Source organism: Rhinopithecus bieti, unplaced genomic scaffold (genome assembly GCF_001698545.2).
Source record: "Rhinopithecus bieti isolate Rb0 unplaced genomic scaffold, ASM169854v2 scaffold_76, whole genome shotgun sequence".
NCBI classification, from domain to species: domain Eukaryota; kingdom Metazoa; phylum Chordata; class Mammalia; order Primates; family Cercopithecidae; genus Rhinopithecus; species Rhinopithecus bieti.
Genome location: NW_016803343.1, coordinates 893,497 through 909,837, shown reverse-complemented (window position 1 = coordinate 909,837; position 16,341 = coordinate 893,497). Strand labels below are relative to the sequence as shown.

At 42.6% G+C, this 16,341-nt stretch overlaps 1 long non-coding RNA gene across 1 annotated transcript in view; it reads left to right on the top strand.

Annotated features, from left to right (window-relative positions):
- Positions 1-14,820, top strand: part of LOC108532740 (uncharacterized) — a 41,450-nt gene extending 26,630 nt beyond the window's left edge. Inside the window, exon 3 of the long non-coding RNA XR_001886536.1 lies at positions 14,345-14,820. This is a non-coding gene — a long non-coding RNA (uncharacterized LOC108532740). The remainder of the gene's footprint in view (positions 1-14,344) is intronic.
- Positions 14,821-16,341: the final 1,521 nt, after the last annotated feature.

Sequence of the window (16,341 nt, the reverse complement as noted above, 5' to 3'; positions counted from 1 at the left end):
AAGTAGTATGTTGCCACAAGGAGTGGATTTGGGAAACTTTCCCTAACAGGAGTTGGGCGCAGTGTTATTCTTCTCCATGGGTCTGCTGGCCTCCCCTCCCCCGCTGGACAATGCGTGCTTTGAGACTCGGTGGCCTGCAGGCAGCGGGAGACGAGGGGACTGGGCAGCCTTCCTCCAAGGGGCCCGCAGCTGGGGGAGCGCCAGGCAGGGAGCAGAGACAGGGAGACGAGCCACGCAGGAAGGAAAACCATAAAAGTGCCATTTTTTCCCTCAGCCTACACAGAGGCAGGCTTTGAGGACCTAGGGGCAGGGCAGTTGGGGCGGGGTTGGGGGGCGGCGTTGAGAGGTTTTGCGTGTTCTTTTAGCCCCTTTCCCCCGACTGAAACATTTTATTTCGGCACATAATTATGCACCCTAGGTTCTCTGACCTACTCGCCCTCAATCTTGGTAACCTGGTCTTTGGTTAATAATATCACAACTCGGGGCTTTAACGCTCAGACCCCCTCCAGGCCTCAGCCTCCGTATTCTCGGAGCCCTTCACCACTGATACCTCTCACGGAGTGCGGCGCCCCAGGAAAAGGCTCTTGGCCAGGGCCTCTGGGACATTACTTTCTAGTTTGTTTTGTTTGTTTGTCGTTTTTCTCCCAAAGAGACCACCATCACCCTCATCCTCTTCAGGCAGCATTTAAGAGAGGACCTCTGAGATCAGCAAAGCCCTCAGACGGTTACCATGTTGGTGGAAGCGTTTGTCTGATGTTTTAAAACGTATACCAAACGGGGCGTCAGGGCCACGTGCTGTGCCTTCGAAAAGCCGCCGCGGGCCCTGCCTTTCAGAGCTGCAGAAGCAGGGGCTGGCTTGGAGCGGGCGCTGAAACCACCGGCGGGCGTCAGGGGCCAGCGCTGAGCTGCAAATCTGGCCGCAGCGCTGAGTGAAGCGAATTATCTGGAGCGTGTTTGATCTGGGACTGCGTAGTCAGCTTCTGCTTTATTTGTTTGTTTGTAATCTCATATTTAGCAAGCCGGGACGGTGGCAGCAAGGGAGAAAGGACGGGATGGAGGAGGGGGCTTCGCTGTAACCACACCCCTTCCTAATGAGTTAATTTCCATACTTGCGCCTCCCGCATCTAGCGCCCTCTTTTTTTTTTTTTTTTTTTTTTTTTCTTCCTGACGCCACTGTGCTGTTGCGTCTTGCGCAGCGCAGACACCTCCACTCTGGATTGAAACGAAAAAGCTCGCGGTAAGAGCAGAAAATTGGTCTATTGATACATTCGCTCCGAGTGTTGATCTTGGCATCACCGGTAACCGGTGAATTCCCCCACCCCGCCCCCGCCAGTGGGTCGCACGCGGATTGCCGAGGGCTTGCGGGCGCTCAGGCAGACGCAGACAGAAACCCACATCGACCCCCGCCTTTCCCCGCCTCCAGCTGTCAGACCCTCAAGTCCCTTTCTTTTTTACCCAACTCCGGATTATTTTCGCCCTCAAGGTGAGGGCAGTGAGAGCAGTGAGGGCACAGTCGGCACAAAAAGGGAGAAAATAATCGCAAACGAACGAACCAAAAGTGAAAGTTTCAAACTAGATACCAGACCCGATGAAGAAAAATGTAATCTCGAACTCCAGGGAAGGTGCTGACCCGAGTGGGTACTTAAGAGAGGGAAGGAGGGAAACTGAGGTGGTGAGATTATGTCCACAGTACGAGTCGGTTAAAAGTTGTAGTAAAGAAGTTTTGGGAGGGCCCTCACTAGAAACTCAAGGCGGGTGTCAGCTGATTTAACCTGGTTTCCTACACATTTTTGCGGTGATTCTTCTCTGGAAATTGGCGAAAGAGACAGACCTTTACAGTTGCTCATCGCTCCCCGCCCCCACCACCCTGCTTACTTCGCGAAGCGCATTAGGATGTGGGCTCTGGCTTGGGCTCCAAAATAGCTTGCTTGTCAATTGCGAGCTGTAGCAATATCAAAGTGAACTGTCCCAAGTAACTCTTGTCTAGAAGCTGGGAAGAAGCTTAAGCAGCTCGCTTTAATGATGATTTGTAGCTCGGCGAGGGGCACGGACAGCAAACACCCCGCAGGTGTGTGCCGTAACACCATCATCCGGACTTGAATGTAGATTACTCTGGCGATCGTTTGATCGGCTCTTTGAAACCCTTTACAATTGCCTGTGACGAACGGCCAGTCTCAGTTTTTCTCTGAATAATCCCTGAGGGTAAGTCCTCCAGGCTTTTAAAGAGCTCTAGTATTTTTTTTTTTTTAAGAATAAAAGAAAACGTTCGATTTTAGTTTAGACCTCGTCAACTTTTAGTCGCTAACAGGCATCACTCAAGCCAGTCAATACTTAATGACCGTTAGTTACCTTTACTCTCTTCCTAGAAACCATATACATATGTGTATATATGTATGTATGTGTTTGTATGTACCTACATACATACATTGTGTTTATAAAAAGGAGAACAATGTTACTAATTTCGTTTTCTTTAGTTTCACACCTCCTTGTCTGTTTATAGAGGTGCGCATGGGTGTTTACTAAAAATATGCATTATTATTATTAATGCCATTGTTAATCTTGTCTTAATGCCTTCTCTGTTCTCTCTGAATTATACCTATTCAGTGGGAGTTAACTTAAAGGTTAAAGCTTTACAAAGTAAAACTAGAGTTTAACCCCCCTCAACACCTTCACACCAACGCCCGTCACCAAAATGAAAATGTAGTGCTGTTCAGCCTTTAATATTTACTTAGAGTATTTACATAAGGGGAGGGAAATGAACTTTTGTCTGAAACATACAACAAGCGGCACTTTGATTTTATAAAATAAATGTCAACAATTGCCAGGGCTTATCAAACTGGGGTAGGGGGTGGGGGTGGAAGTACAGTTGGATTAAAGGCCCATTCCTGCCACTTCAGACTACAAAGGGTTACACATAAATAAGTGCCGAATTTGCCTATTGCAAAAGTTTTCTTGGTGCTTTCTAAGTCACAACAGGGGAGGGGGAAAGCTGTCGTTTATTATCCAGTTCTGGGCAGGAGCAGACCCCAGTACCAAGGGGCTCTTAGCTTTGGCCGGCAGAAGAGGGTAGCCTTTCAACAGCAGCCCCCTTTGTTCTCCTGATCTCTTTCCCAATTTCAAGCTTCACTTGCACATCCCAAGTTTGTGTGTTAATGACGCTATTACCATCTGGCTCGCCCTACTTTCCAAAAGATATAAATCTCCCAGCTCCATTGCCTGCATTATCATTTAAGTGCCACCATAGCCAGAAGAAAAAGATGCTTTCAAGACTCCAGATTCTCTTGCACTTACTGCCCCTGGCATGGCTCTTCCACTATATTTATAGACTATACGTTGGGGGTGGGAGTGCTCCTTGAGAGACCCGATTTCCCAAGAGCTGTCCCTCCAAACCAAAGAAGACATGCTTTTGGGTGAAAAGAAAGGCATCAAATGAATTTTCCCTTAAAACATTTTTGTTTTGTTTGCAGCAAACAGAATAGTATGTGCCAACATACTTTTATGTGCTTGTGGCTTCCTTTCTCTCGCAGGTTTGTAAAAGTTTCGGTGCAACTCCCAGACATTCAAGATGTGCCACTCTTCAACGCTATTTTGAGCGGGATAATAGATTTGTTTTTCTATAGGAGTGGGGCAGGGGTGAAGGGAGATAAAAAGAGCCCTGTGAAGCAACTTTTGGGAGTTGGGCATCGCTTCTAAACCCTCACTTTTAGTAGTGCCTGCATAGATGTATAGGTGTTGTATGATTTACACACTTCTAGTTGTAGATCTAGATCCACCTCCCTCCTTCAATTCTTTCCTGAGCAAAGTAATCGGTGATTTGCGTGTTTTGAGCACAAAAGTTGAGAAAATACAACAAAAGGAGTGAGGTTGGCTTGTGCATGACTCCACAATGACTCCATTTAACTGTCCAGGTCCCAGTGAATAGAGGAGAGCAGAGTCTGCCTCTAAACGCGTGGGCTTTTGGTTCAGGCCCCTCGCTGATTTGAATAGCAAATTTCCCCCTTTGCGGGTTTCTGAACTGTTTGCGCTCTTGGTCCGTCTTATGTGGGTGCATCTTTCTCCGTGTGGTGCCTGCTCTTCTTCCCACTGTTATCTTCACAGAGGCAAGTTCCACTAAGATAAGCCAACCCAACAGGTTGGAAGAAGAATTGGAAATATGAACTTCCCAGGATCTTAAGGGAGGCTCTTAAAATCAACAGGATTTGAGTAGCATACCCCTGCCCCTTAAAAAAAAAAAAAAAAGTCAAACAGAGAAAGCATCTTTAAGGAAAATACATTCTTTTGAGGAATAACAAAATCACTTCTTATATATTCCTAATACTTTGTATGAACTGAGCACAGAAGGTGTCCGCAACAGTGATTAATTTATATCACATTCCTGTAGCAGTCTGCAGGCAAAAGCCACATTTTTCTTTCTAGTTCGCTTTCCTGCTTTTTTCCCCCAAACTCAAACAAGATCTTGTTTAGAAATTTGTATCCCTACATTTTCCTCTTGAGAACATTATCGAGTTGATATGAACAAATTGCAGAGGATATACCGTTTAAGTAAGATGCACTTTTAATCACTGATCATTAAAATGGTTATGTTAAATATACTCAATTACATGCATGACTTAACTCTAACAGTACTTTCTATTCTCCCAGCTGCTCACGTATTCCTTAACGATAGTCTGTGGTAGAAACTTGATTATGCTGAATCCATACATTTCGATGGATTTCATCAGCCTAATTAATGCCTCAGTGTGGTCCTGGGGTCTGAATGAACCCTTTACTATCGTTTGAGGTTAAAGGCAGTGTTGGAATGTAGAAGGTTTTTTTTTTTTTTTTTCCTTAGTTACTCCCGGGGTACTTAGGGATTCCATTAAGCAAGGTGGATAGAAGTTGTTAAACAGACTATGTGAAACAAGAAAACCCATCCAAATGGTAGAAAAGTGAGGCTAATTCTTTATTCTTATTTCACACCAATACTTTTGGATTCCATAGACAATCTCCAAATACTTAGTAAAGTGGAAATTACCATCTTCCGTTATATCTTAAAACTTCACTAAGAAGGAAAAGTTGGAAATAGATTTACAACTGATGGCTAAATACATTTTGTTTTACTCATCAAGGCTGTCCCTGCTCCTTCTCTTCCTGTTCCCATAACTTTTAGACTACTTGCCCCCTCAGTTTCAACTTTCATCTTTCACAAGGAAGCACTTATGGCTGGTATTCAACAGAAACTCAAGTCACCCCCAAGTGGGTGACTACATTTTGTCTTTTCAGGTGTAAATTAACATCTGAATACAACTCAACCTTACTGACCCCTACCACCACCACCAATCCTGGCTCAGCAGAGTTGCGGCTAATCTGCACCTCCACAAATGGCAGCATAGATAGAAGTCAAATTTCCCAAAATCCATCCCCCAGCCGAAAGACCAAAAAGTGCTTGTTATGCCTATGAGATAAGTCCTGGTATCTGCACTTGTCTAATGAAACACCTGTGGAAGAATACCTTTCAAGACATGTTTCCTTGGTGGTCAAGAAGAGATAGAGGAAGAAAAAAAAAAAGATGAAGGTATCTTGATTCTTAAAGAAATGTTCCAACTCAGACTTTGAGTCCCTGAGTACAAACTGTTACTGTTCACCCAGCAGAACTTCCTTCATGCAAGAGATCCACTGACACAGACCTTAGTTGCAGAAGGGTAACACCATACATCCATAGAGATCTGACGGAACTGGAAGGATTTTAGACTTATAACCAAATTACTACCTTGGAACTTTGTGCTTGTTACGCTAATGTAATGATTTCTGTAGTAAGGGTATATTGCAAGGTTGGAAATTATGTTTTTATAATGCTTTGTGTAATGACAGACGTTACATAGAAGAGACACATGTGCCAGGATTGGTGCACAGTACTTTTTTTTTTTTTTTTTTTTTTTTTTTTTTTTTTTTTTTTTTGAGATGGTTTTTTTCTTTTTTTTCCTGGACTGGAGTACAATGGTATGGTCTCGGCTCACTGCAACCTCTGCCTCCTGGGTACAAGTGATTCTCCTGCCTCATCCTCCCAAGTAGCTGGGATTACAGGCACCTGCCAGCATGCCCAGCTAATTTTTGTGTATTTTTAGTAGAGACAGGGTTTCACCATGTTGGCCAGGCTGGTCTTGAACTCCTGACCTCTGGTGATCCACCTGCCTCCACCCCCCNGGTTTTTCTTTTCTTTCTTTTTCTTTTTCTTTCTTTCTTTCTTTCTTTCTTTTTTTTGAGATGGAGTTTTGCTCTTGTTGCCTGGACTGGAGTACAATGGTATGGTCTCGGCTCACTGCAACCTCTGCCTCCTGGGTACAAGTGATTCTCCTGCCTCATCCTCCCAAGTAGCTGGGATTACAGGCACCTGCCAGCATGCCCAGCTAATTTTTGTGTATTTTTAGTAGAGACAGGGTTTCACCATGTTGGCCAGGCTGGTCTTGAACTCCTGACCTCGTGTGATTTGCCTGCCTCGGCCTCCCAAAATGCTGGCGTTATAGGCATGAGCCACCACACCTGGCCAGTGGCACAGTACTGACAAATGTTGGAGGCCATTTAAAGAGATAAATGTAGACCTAGATATGTTTCTAAAATTAAGCTGAGAATGAGCTCAGGGAACTAGACAACAAAGCAAATGCTGCTGGCCAGACCATTGCAAGGGTTAAGATGGTCTTGCAACCCCCACCTTTTCGCTGAGATCTAGTGGAGTAGCAGCATAGCACATTGCTCAATCCTTTGGGATAGATTCCTAGGGAAAGAAAAAAAGAGAATGTTTCATAAATAGTACCGCAAGAAAGCAGTTATCTCCAGCTCATGGTTTCTGTAGTGTTAAGGTTAGATTGCAGAGGGTCAGAGAAAGCAATATTTCCTGTTGGGGGTAGAGGAGAAAGAAAGTGTGTGCAAGTATGAAGTATGTAAATAAATAAACCTTTTTTTGTTTTGTTTTGTTTTTTTTTTTGTTTTTTGAGGCGGAGTCTCACTCTGTTGCCCAGGCTGGAGCACAGTAGCAGGATCTTGGCTCACCACAACCTCCAACTCCCAAGTTCAAGCGATTCGCCTGCCTTAGCCTCCTGAGTAGCTGAGATTACAGGCTCCCACCACCATGCTCAGCTAATTTTTTTGTATTTTGTATTTTTATTTTTATTTTTTTGAGGCAGAGTCTCATTCTGCCGGCCAGGCTAGAGTACAGTGGCATGATCTCGGCTCACTGCAAACTCCGTTTCCGGGGCTCAAGCAATTCTCCTGCCTCAGCCTCCTGAGTAGCTGGGATTACAGGTGTGTGCCACCACGCCCAGCTAATTTTTGTATTTTTAGTAGAGACAGGGGTTTCACCATGTTGGCCAGGCTGATCTTGAACTCCTGACCTCATGTAATTCACCTGCCTCGGCCTCCCAAAATGCTGGGATTATAGGCGTAAACCACCACACCTTGGCCCAATTTTTTTGTATTTTTAGTAGAGACGGGGGGGTTCACTATGGTGGCTAGGCTGGTCTCGAACTGCTGACCTTGTGATCTGCCCGCCTCAGCCTCCCAAAGTGCTGGAATTACAGGCGTGAGCCACCACGCCCAGCCTGAACCTGAAATATTAGAGCCATATATGCTGGGGTTATCAGTACATCCCTTATATTCAGTGCTTCATGTCTCTGTGCTACGTGATTAAGAATGCAGGCAAATCATTGAACTTGCAGTATTGACCTTATGTGATTTATATCTTGGAAATCGAGGACAAGCTAGCTTAATACAGCACGTTTACAAAAATTAAATAAAACTCTGCAGTGTGTAAGACTGGGCTGAGGTTTAATCATTTCCCTTAATTGTAAATGAGGCAAATTCACACACTGATCAAGCATCCAAGAAATGAACGTGTTTTCATCAGTCATCTCTCCTTAATGGATAATCAGAGGTCAGCCATTCCCAGCCTGGATATTATGTGCCTAGTTCTTACCTTCTCTGTTCCACCTCCACAAATGACAGCTGCTTTAGAAATAAATAACTTGGTTCCTGGATAGGTTTGGGGCTCTTTGGCATGACATAATTTCCAAATGTCAACTTACAGTTATGGAGAAGCCTGTGGACTATGATAATGGATAAACTCTCGTGTGTAAACAGGAGAGTTTGGAGCTAGAACAAGGTTGCCAAAAAATAGCCTCAGTGTGTTGGGAGCTTCTAAGATCTTGAGAAATGAAGCCAATTTGAAATGTTGGCTTTTTATATTAGTCCAAGTTATCCCATTTTCTTCTAGAATTGAATAAAAGCGAAATACCTAGCCTGATGCAATGGTTCCCTGATGATGGTTGAACTAGAGGTGGTATTTCAGCCCAAAGATCCTACTGATGGTAGATTTAGGAGATGCAGCCTCCAACAGCTTTAGTTTTAGAAAAGTTTTACACAGGCTGAGCTCAGTGGCTCACGCTTGTAATCCCAGCACTTTGGGATGCCAAAGCGGGTGGATCACGAGGTCAGGAGTTCAAGACCAGCCTGGCCAATGTGGTGAAACCCCGTCTCTACTAAAAAATACAAAAATTAGCCGAGTGTGTTGGTGTGCGCCTGTAATCCCAGCAACTCGGGAGGCTGAGGCAGGAGAATCACTTGAAAGCAGAAGGCAGAGGTTGCGGTGAGCCAAGATCACACCACTGCACTGTAGCCTGGGCGAAAAAGCGAAACTCCGTCTCAAAAAAAAAAAAAAAAGTTTTACCTATCCATACTTTGAAGTTATAAACTGAATCTGTATCACTTAGGTTGCTATTGTCTGATTCCCCTCTAGGCATTTCTTTGTATAAATGGGCCCATGCAGGCGAAGTGTAACTAACTGTAATATTTAACACATAAACTCTCTGACAGAGCAAATTGATAAATCAGAGAATATTTTTACATTTGGTGTGTACATGATTCATAGTATGACAAGGTCATAAGCATTTTTAGCAGGGTTCTTCTGAAATAAATTAAGGTATTTATTACATAATCTAATCCACTAAGTGGGGTAGATTTTAGGGTAGGGCCACCCAGTAACACCTTAAAAAATACCCTCGTTGAAACAAGTCATTAGTTTAAGAGTAGCAGAGTAGTGTGTTATAGATAAAAGTGGAGAGGATACAGATATGGATACATCTTCCTCATGCTCTCATGTGATATAGCGGCATTTGTGTGTGGCAGATTGTAGAGACAATACTAAGAGTTCAGCAAGAAACAGTGGCATTGAGGCAGAGAAATGGTTTGCTATAGTTTTATGGTTTCATGTTATTTATTATCAGATGCCATTCAGTTTCTTTTGAGCTGAAGGATTTATCTATTGCAGAAACCCTGCTCATGTTGATAGAAATGATCTAAAACTTCAAAGGATAGGTGTTTAGTTTCAGATTTGGACTCTAAAATCCAAGCCTGAATTGCTTATTGGTTTGGGGAAGGAAACACTTAATTTGAAATTCTGATATAAACTGTATGGCAGCAAACTTAGTTGAGCCTAGAAACAGCTTTGAATCTCAGATACCAATACCCTGGCTCTTGCATTACTTATTTATGGAAGAAAAAAAAGGCAACACCTGGTCTCTAACCAGGAGAAAAGCCTATTGGAAGTATTTCAGTCATTCTCAGCAGGTCAGTCCTCAGCAGTTCTTAGAGACCACAATATTTAAAGCCGTCTGGGTAGTTCTGGTCTCATGTCATCCAAACAGCACATTTTCAAACTCAGAAATGCCAGATCGTGTTATTTCTGTAGCAGAGGGTTGCTTAGGATCTGTGACAGCTGAGATTTTCCTATCGATTATGTGACAATGCAGTTCATCTATAGAGTTCAGAAAAATTAGAAAAGCCTCCAGTTTAACAAGAAGACCCTTAATTCAAGTGCTGTGTTGTATTTAAATGCAGAAATCAAAATTCAAGTTAGAGAAAATGGAAGTGTGAATTAAATTTTGAACCCAAACTTCTGTAGCTAAATCAACCTCCTAGGAGGGCTGTGACTAAAAATTTAATTTGAAGTGTTACGATCGGGTAACTGGATTTGTAAACTAGGCAAGAAATCATATCTTATATAATAAATGCATATTTGGATCCATGTATGTGTTTAAAATTGCTCCTAAATTTAAAGCACGGAGTGAGTCTAAAACAGGAAAGACAAATCAAAAAGCACTCTTGTGACTGTGTGTGTGCTGGAGGACAGACAGATGTGGGTGATTATAGAAGCACTAACCTGCAAACACCTTGAAAGATGTCTTTCAGGCCGGGCGCGGTGGCTCAAGCCTGTAATCCCAGCACTTTGGGAGGCCGAGACGGGCGGATCACAAGGTCAGGAGTTCGAGACCATACTGGCTAACACAGTGAAACCCTGTCTCTACTAAAAAAAATACAAAAAAAGCTAGCCGGGCGAGGTGGCTGGCGCCTGTAGTCCCAGCTACTTGGGAGGCTGAGGCAGGAGAATGGCGTAAACCCGGGAGGCGGCGCTTGCAGTGAGCTGAGATCCTGCCACTGCACTCCAGCCCGGGCGACAGAGCCAGACTCCGTCTCAAAAAAAAAAAAAAAAAAAAAAAAGATGTCTTTCAGATGTGTCTTAAGTTCTTAAATGATATAATATGCATTCATTTTTCAAATGCATTCACAGGTAAAATATTATTTTTTATATTGTTAATTCTTTATCTGTCACAGAAAATGTACAGGTATATGGAAGTAACTAGATGTCTAATACATTCCAGGGGCCCAGGATTTCAATCAAAAGCAAACCTGGGTAATGTGACTGTAAATCAAGGGTGCTTGAGACCATAGAAACACATACCCAGAAGGGTTAACTGGAGGAGAGGGAAGAGAGAAGCTCCTCTGTGCAGTTTATGTGAGTGACAGGAAGAAAGGGAGCAACAGCTAGAGCAGGCAAGCAGGCGCCCTGCAGTCCTCACCCTGAACGCATTCCCTTGTTGTGGGGGGACACATTGGGAAAACTGCAGCCTAGGCTGTGGCCTGCACCTTGCCCACCCAGCCAGCAGCTCTTCTTGCATCTGCTTATTTATTGCCTGAAAGTCATCCAGCATGTCGAAGGTGTGATTATTGACAATTTGTCAGCCTGAATTTGTTGCTGGCAATAACTTTTTTGTGAAGTTTCACTCTCAGGCACTGGAGTTTTGGGATTAGAAAAGTGGTGATGGGACAGCATTATGTTATGGTCTGCTTTTCATTTAGACACAGCCCAGGCAGACAGAAGGAAACAGAGCATTAATCCAACTGCAGTCACCCCAAAGCACAGGCCATTTGGATCCAGAAGAGAAACTGGTTCTTTCTACAAGCTCTCCCGTTCTCCCTGGGGCCCTTCACAGCCCCCTTTGTGGCTGTGCTTTCCCTGGTGAGCAATTATGTATAAGAAGTAGGGGGTCCTCCATATTCTGCCCAGCCACCCCCTCATCCTTTATAAAAGTTAATGTCTTGGACCTACAATTCACTTGGGCAGCCTGGAACTGAGACTCTGAAGTTGTAAGTCTTTTGCTTTGTTTTGTTTTGTTTGCTTTTAATTTTCTGTTTGTGGATATGGGTCCTGAATCAGCACCCTCAAAGTTGAAACCTTTACCTTTTGGTCCAACCTCTTCCCTTCCTCTCATCAGGGGTAGGGGAAGATGGTGGCCAAAAAGCAGGCCTGTCCCTTGGATAGCCCAGCTGCCATACCTCACCCTTACTTCCTGACAATCATTAAAATTCAATTTCAAAGTTTCTGTCTTTAACAATTTCCTAAGGGGCCTATGAAGGATGCCAAAAGGGTGGGCCTCCTTTCCAGTGGCAGTGCTTTGGCAGCAAGTAGATGCTGGTCAGGTTGCTGGAGGCTGTGCCCTTCTCACAACAGTCCTGTGGAGAGTGTCTAGAATGGAACACTGCAGGAACAGCTCTGGGAAAGTTTTAAGGTGGGCCAAGAAGTGGATAAGACCAGAGCTCTTCCCTTAATCAGCATTGCTCCTGAAGTACAGCTTTCCTGGTCCTGGGGTGGAGCTCAAGTACAAACCTAGGGGAAAGTTCTCATACTTTAATTTCATAATTCCTCATTTTCTTTTCTGCTCAGCTCACCGACTTCTCAAACCTTGATTCTAAAAAGAAAAATAGGCCGGGCTCAGTGGCTCACGCCTGTAATCCCAGCACTCTGGGAGGCCGAGGCAGATGGATCACTTGAGGTCTGGAGTTCGAGACCAGCCTGGCCAACATGGTGAAACCCCGTCTCTACTAAAAATACAAAAATCAGCTGGGTGTGGTGGTGCATGTCTGTAGTCCGAGCTACTCAGGAGGCTGAGGCAGGAGAATCGCTTGAACCCGGAAGGCAGAGTTGCAGTGAGCCGAGATCATACCACTGCACTCCAGCCTGGGCTGCAGAGTGAGACTCAGTCTAAACAAAAGAAAAGAAAAAAAGATTTGTATATCTGAAAGTTCCCTTCTACCAAGAAGCTTTCCTTAACACCTCTTTTTCCTTTGGGTGGGGAAGTCTTCTATTGGGCCAAGGCAAGACAACTAAAATATTTTGAGAAATGGAAAAATACATGTGAATGTATAGCCTAGGCAGCTGAGCCTCATCCACACATTTTGAGTGAAGGTTGCCCAGCAAATGCTATTCAGACTCATCCTCAGAGGAGTTTCTTATTCCCTGCTCCCAAAATTTAACATGTGATTAGTACCAAAATATGCCTCCCTTAACTAATAAATACCCTCTTGAATCTATGGAAAGGAAACAGCATTTCTTTGAAATTCTAGATGGGAGTTAAGGACTACCTGACTACTCTTGCCTTCACCTCTTAATCACATATAACTATCTTGTTAAACACCCCCCTCCTTCCCTAGAGAGCCACTGATTGGCCCCTCAGCATACCTAGTACTTTTCCTTCTCTTCTCAAATTCTCATTCCTTACCCTTTTCTCTTTTGGAGTCCCCCAGCAAATTTTCAGAATTAAATCATGATTTTTTCGAAATGCCATGAGAAGTTAGAAAGAGAACTTTGAGACAGCACTAGAAATACACTAATAGAGAGTACTATTACAAGGCCGGGTGTGGTGGATCACGCCTGTAATCCCAACACTTTGGGAGGCCAAGGCAGGTGGATCACCTGAGGACAAGGTTTTAAGAACAGCCTGACCAACATGGAGAAACCTCGTCTCTACTACAAATACAAAAATTAGTTGGGCATGGTGGCATGCACCTGTAATCCTACTTACTTGGGAGGCTGAGTGAGGAGAATCACTTGAACCCAGGAAGCAGAGGCTGCAGTGAGCCAAAATCACACCACTACACTCCAGCCTGGGCAACAGAGCTAGACAGTGACTTAAAAAAAAAAAAAAAAAAAGTACCATTACAACTGAATGCAGTAGACAAGTCACAGTTTGGGGTGTCAGCAATTAATTGCACATTTTTATACAGTCTTTTTTTTTTTAACTTCATTTTTAAGATCCATTGATCCTAATAGACATAAGTTAAACCTGAAGTAAATTAGAGTAACGTTAAAGAAAAACTAGATCAAGCCTTCGTGGACTGGCAGCCCTCCTATCTTACGTACCTCATGGTTATTTGGATAGACTCTTTCATAATACTGGTAGCAGAGACAGACCAACACCAAAGCCCCACTTCTTGTTACTTAATTACAAACCTGGCAGAATGGGGACTCCATACCTACAGAAACTAGTTAGTGCTTATTAACCACAACAGATCAATAAAAACAATTAGCTGGAGAAATAATATTAACAATATGCCCTTGTTACCATAAGACATAAGTTCCTGAGAAATTTGAAGTTTCCAATAGCACATTTCTGCTTATGTGGTACCTAAAGTTGTTTCCTGGAAGTGAAATTTGAATCATTTGCAATCATTTTATATCCTTGCCCCAGAATGACTCTGTCTCTAAGGCTTTGGATATGTCTACTAGTATGGGCTTTTAATATTCTCTACCCTAGTGAAAAGGCTACATATTATAGTAGAGAAGATACTAGGTTAGAAATGCCAGCCAGGATCTAGGTTCTAGTTCAGGCATCTAACTAGTATTTTGTGTGTAAGGCAGTTCATGCTTCTGGCCTTCAGATTTTGCATACGTAAAGTAAAAACATGAGACTAGACAATCTCTTAGATTCTTCAGCCTCCACATTCTGTACTTTGGTAACATATTTGTGAATTTTCAACCTAAGAGAAGAGCCAGATCCATAAATTTCTGAATAAAATACCTATTTATTTCATAGTCCTTTTAGTAAAAATGTATGCAAAAGACTGAAAAAATGATTTTTGTTCTTCTCTGGGAGAGATTCTGAACTGGACTGGAGGAAACCAAGCTAAGAGACTTGACATTGTTTTCTTTTGTACAAATGAACCATTGCCTTATACTTTAACTTTTTTTCCTTTTCAGATCCAACTTAGAAATAATGTTACATTCAAGATAAGGCTCGTGGTTTAGGAGATGGTGACCTGGCTTGCATCATTCTAAGACTTCTATCATCGGTTTTCAAAACCCAAGGAGGACCTCATTCTCTGTGTGATAGTTTCTCATGCTTTGCCAGCCACTGGGTCTTTAAGGAAGCTTGCCAAGAGTTCCTGGCTGGGAAGGACAGTTCGAGTTCATCATAGACAGTGAGCTGGCACCACAGTTTAAGTGACTCACCAACCTGGTTGTCCACTTCAAAATGTCAAGAACCACACTATCTAATTGAAAGAACTGTGTTTTAGCAAAGTGTAATTGGATCGCATGGCAAGATCATCTCAAACTATATCTCTGACCTTGCCTTTCAGTGGCTGTTTGGAGCACAAGAGGAGAAAGGAAATGATTCCTGAATTACATATTGCTTTTAAAAATTAAGATTAATTAATAAATTGGTTTTATGTTCATTCCATTGTAGGAACTTAATGATTATTACAAAACAGTCAAAATAGGTCATAGCAAAATGAACATTTAAGATTAGGTAAAAACATTCCTCTGAAATTTTAGTATTCACTTTTGAAGTGTCAGTTACTATATTTCCGTAATTTCTCATTTTTTTTCTTGGCTTAGAGTCAAGATGAAAAATGATATTTCGGCCGGGCGCGGTGGCTCAAGCCTGTAATCCCAGCACTTTGGGAGGCCAAGACGGGCGGATCGCGAGGTCAAGAGATCGAGACCATCCTGGCTAACATGGTGAAACCCCGTCTCTACTAAAAATACAAAAACTAGCTGGGCGAGGTGGCGAGCGCCTTTAGTCCTAGCTACTCGGGAGGCTGAGGCAGGAGAATGGTGTAAACCCGGGAGGCAGAGCTTGCAGTGAGCTGAGATCCGGCCACTGCACTCCAGCCTGGGCAACAGAGCGAGACTCCGTCTCAAAAAACAAAAAAAAAAAAAAGAAAAATGATATTTGAATCAAAGACATTGTTTTTTCACATAGCCACTCCTTTCTAAAATGCAAATCCACCCTCCCCTCACCCATGCTTTATTATTTATACGTACACACACACACAGACATACACAGAGCCAGCACCCAAATGGTAGAGGAGGTCCTTTCAAGACTTCTAGGACCTGGATCATGTAAGTAGTAGATGAGAAAATGAAGTAAGAGGTATAGAGCAATAACAATAAAAGTCAATGATTTCATTTTACAAAAAGTCATTGTGTAGTACTCAGATATTTTTAAAAGCAAGTATTATTATGACTCAAGTATATTATACTTCTAAATTAGTATGATTCTCATCTAATTTCAAGCCACACATAGGAGCCATTTGAAAGCATTTTGTATTACAACCTATCAACAAAAATCAACTAATAGTTTTATAATGTGCATAGATTTACCCCATGGGGAATTAAAATTTTTATCTGCAAGTATTTCTATTGTTGTGAGACTTTAGGACAAGACAGCATTTGGTATTAACACAGAAGAATATTCTATGGCTTTTTTAGCTTTAATGTTCATACTCTAAAATAAAGTACATGTGGTATTTTTTTCTTCCTAGTGTTCTCTTATTATACATAGAGTATTTTCGTTTGTTGTTTTTAATGTATACATTATTTTTATTAAGTCATTTGGTAAAAGATAAAATATATACTAATAGACTCTTGCTTTTCTCCTAATTTAATTATTTCAAGTCAAGCAATATTGGGCACTTTTCTTTCAGGAAAAAAGAAAAAAAAATATTGAGCATGATTTTGAGGCAAAATGATTATTGACAGCATCTTTTCTCTAATAGACTAATATTTATGATGAATCTTATTTCAAAGTTGATTATTCTCAAAGAAAAGTGGAGATATTAGAATTTCCAAGTAAATTGCATTGTTTTAAAAAGTACTTTAGGGCCGGGCGCGGTGGCTCAAGCCTGTAATCCCAGCACTTTGGGAGGCCGAGACGGGCGGATCACGAGGTCAGGAGATCGAGACCATCCTGG